The sequence below is a fragment of the Centruroides sculpturatus genome, unplaced genomic scaffold (genome assembly GCF_000671375.1).
Source record: "Centruroides sculpturatus isolate CEXI.00-Female unplaced genomic scaffold, Cexi_2.0 scaffold1362, whole genome shotgun sequence".
Classification (NCBI taxonomy): domain Eukaryota; kingdom Metazoa; phylum Arthropoda; class Arachnida; order Scorpiones; family Buthidae; genus Centruroides; species Centruroides sculpturatus.
Genome location: NW_019385529.1, coordinates 161,665 through 165,463, shown reverse-complemented (window position 1 = coordinate 165,463; position 3,799 = coordinate 161,665).

The following is a 3,799-nucleotide window of genomic DNA, read 5'->3' as shown; positions in this document are numbered from 1 at the left end:
GGTCGATATCAACCACTTTGGCGACCCCTGGTATAAAGTTTATAGCCTCCCTCCCTAATCTTCAAGCTCTGGAACAAACTGACGCTGATGGTATAAGATTCTCCTAACAGACCACGGTTTTATAATCTCTCTTTGACCTTTGTCAATGATATATATATGTCATTTACATCAGTGGTCCCCAACCCCCAGGCCGCGGACCGGTACCGGTACCGGTCCGTGAATCAAATGGTACTGGGCCGCCCAAGGAACATTAAATTATTTCCACTTTATTTACTATGGTGTATTTGTCTCGGGTTTGTGCAACTTTTAACAGGCGACGGAACAACGGAATAAATTGGACGTAAGAAACACGCTTCGAGTGTCATTGTCTTCTACTCGTATTATCCCCAGATGGAACTATCTCGTTGCAAAGAAACAAGCTCAGGGTTCTCATTGATTTAGCGTTCTAGTGAGTTAAAATGTTAAATCACATTACTGTATATTCATTTTTTGGTGTAACTGTATTTTATTTTGAAGGCATGTTTAAATACAGTTAAATTAAAATTATTAAATTAAATCAATCTAAAATATGAACAATCAACGTCCCCCTCAGCGGGCCGCAGTAAAGTTATCAAACGTTGACCGGTCCGCGGCGATAAAAAGGTTGGGAACCGCTGATTTACATATTCAATATTTTAAATAATTTATATTTTATTCCTTATGCAAGAAATGAGTAATCAATAAATTGACAATATACTGTATATACCAGCGTTTCCCAACCTTTTTTGTGCTATGCCCCACCTAAGCCTTTCTAAAATTCTTAAGCCCCCTAACATATACAGCAACTACATAGTTAACTTAAACTCTGGACGAGTCCATTTTCGAATTGCCCCCTGTGGGGCGTGGGCCCTATGTTGGGAAACACTGGTATATATTTTATAAATTTAATTTTCAGTAAAACAATTGTTCTGAAGTAGAATTACCCTACAGACCACTAAAATATCACAATTTGGTATTTTTTTCTGTGGACTGCAGTTGAGAACCCCCGATTTAAATTAACAGTAAATTCAGTATATTATTATTTCATGCAGTTTTTTTGGGTTTTTGGCTGTGTTTTAGTAGGGTATGCCAGGAAAAATTCAGATTATTATTATTGTTATTATTTGTAATAGGAATTTATTATTTATACCATGGAATGACACAGCTGCTGCTAGAATGCCCACTAGGGGTGTCCCGGGCTACTAGAATAGAAGGATTAAAAGTATTAAATAATCTAATAATCTTAATCTGTTGTTGTTTTTTGCCAGGGCAATGCCAGGCTTATCTGCTGGTCCCTGACATAAACCATGACGAAGTTTTCCCTTGCCTTTCTTGATAACAAACTTTGCATTTGTATACTCCAATCAGTATATGCTAATAATAATAGCACATTATTAAAGAAAAACACTGAATTACAAAATTATATTATACTATCTGAGATACTTAATATATTTGATAAATTTAATCAATGTTACACACTTACATTTTTCACTTACTATCACTGTTAATATTTTGAAAAATATAGTCTATATAATAAAGGATAACAAACCTACAGACACTGTGCTAAAATAACAACCCTACTTCCTTCATAAACTATGCAAATCTAGAATTTTCAAGGGCCCCCCTCATGTTAAATACAGGTACAGTACCAGGAACTGTGAATTTTTAAACCGACATTGTTATTCACAATGTTTACATTTTTATAATTTCTGAATATATTAGATTGTAAAAATGAAGGCTGTGAAAGAACTACTGTTAAGATGATCTGCAAAGAATCTAATACAGTAAACTATCAAAACACCTGCTGTAGCTAATTTGCATCAATTCTGATCTAATATATAAATACAGTAGAGCATTGATTATCCGAAACAATTTGGGACTGGGATTGTTTGAATAATCGATTATGTATGAAAAATATTAACCTATCCCATGTTGAAATTCGTTCAAATCCTGGCACGTCCTTAAGTACCCTCTCGTGGTCACGCCAGTGCTGCCAGCTAAAACACGCACACCAACAAAAATAATATTGGAGTAGCCCAAGACATAGCCAAATATTGCAGTGCCATAGCACTAGCGGAAATTTAAATTTGCCAACTGGAACGCTTTCAGTTAACCAATGTTTCGGTTGATCGATATTTGGATAATCAATGCTCTACTGTAATGAGGTTGAGTACTGGAATTCATGACTGGCCCATGACTGAAAATGCACATCAGGTTTCCCTTTCAGTTTCCACATTTGCAAGGCTCTTGATGAAGGAAAACCAGTTGTTGACTGCTATAAACTGTTGTAAGACTACACTAACTACTGGATCAGAATAGCCAGTGATCAACCACTGATGCACACTGGCTTTCCAATTCCTGTTATTCCAAGGTATTTAATATTTAACTGACACACCAATCAGAATCATCCATAAAAACTGAAAATAACAAAATCAACAGTTGTAAAATTTATAGTTTTAAAAACATTGCATATGTCAGCGCATTAAAATGCCACCAGTAAAGTCAAGTCCAAAAATGCTAAATACATTAGTATACAGAGAAAATACACTCTGGTACTCTTTCTGCTATTAGAGGCCAAAAAATGTCTATCAGAGCCACATCAAGTTCTGAAACAAACCAGTCCAATTCAAATCTATCTCTGTATGCAACATCACATGGAAATGGGTCTCCTGGCTTTCTTCTTCATTTATATTGACCATGACCAATAGTTACATAAAAGAAATATGAATAAAAATAATGTGCACTAAGTGCTATTGCTTCCAAGTCATGGCAAGAGTTCATATCAGAAAAGGAAAGAGCAAAAGCATGCAAAACAGAAGAAAAAGAAAGGAGGTAAATGGAAAGACTGAAGAAAAAAAGCTGAAACATCTTCCAGGAAATGTAATGGCAGAGGGGGAAAAGAGAAAAAGTTCTTGCATCACTAAATATAAATTAAGTTGGGATCACTGAGAAGTAGAAGTGTGCAAATTATGCTGTGGTTGTCTTTGGTTGTCTAAAAAAAACCCAAACTTTTGCTCTAGAAATATAACTAGATGGCACAACTAGCATTAATGATCAAATTCAAAATCTTGAATGTTATACTATCAATCGTGTGCAATTATATTTGAATTGGTTCATAACAATCCTCTGTGTGGCACGAAATGGAAGGGTTATTTCATGACCCTCATCAGAAAATTGCAATGGAGCAACATGCCAACATTAAGTTCTGTGTAAAACCAAAGAAACCCTTTAAGTTACTGAAATAAGTATACAGGAATGATTGCCTAAGCCAGACACAGGTTTACGACTGATTTCATCAATTCAAAAATGGCCGAGAGTCAATAGAAAATGATTTGAAAAGTGGTTGTCCGAAGACATTGACTACGGACAGTAACATTGATAAAGTGCAACAAATATTAGGAAAGGATTCAAACGTGACCCATAGAATGTTGTCAGAGGAGTTGGGAGTGTCAAAGGACTCTGTCCACATAATTTTATGTAATCATTTAAACAAATGTAAGGTCTGTTTCCATGTTGTTCCACACTCATTGAGAATCAAAAACAAGCATGCATTCATCATGCTCAGGACATCATCAAAACAACTTGCTGCAATCCAAATTTTCTCAGAAATATTGTCACAGGTTATGAGACATGGTGCTACCAATATGACCTGTTGGCAAAACATCAAAGTTTCGTGTGGAAGTCATCAAACGAGCCCACCTGAAAAACTTCATTTCCAAAAATCACAGGTCAAGTCCATGCTCATCTGTTTTTATGATTCCAAAGGTATTATGCACAAAGA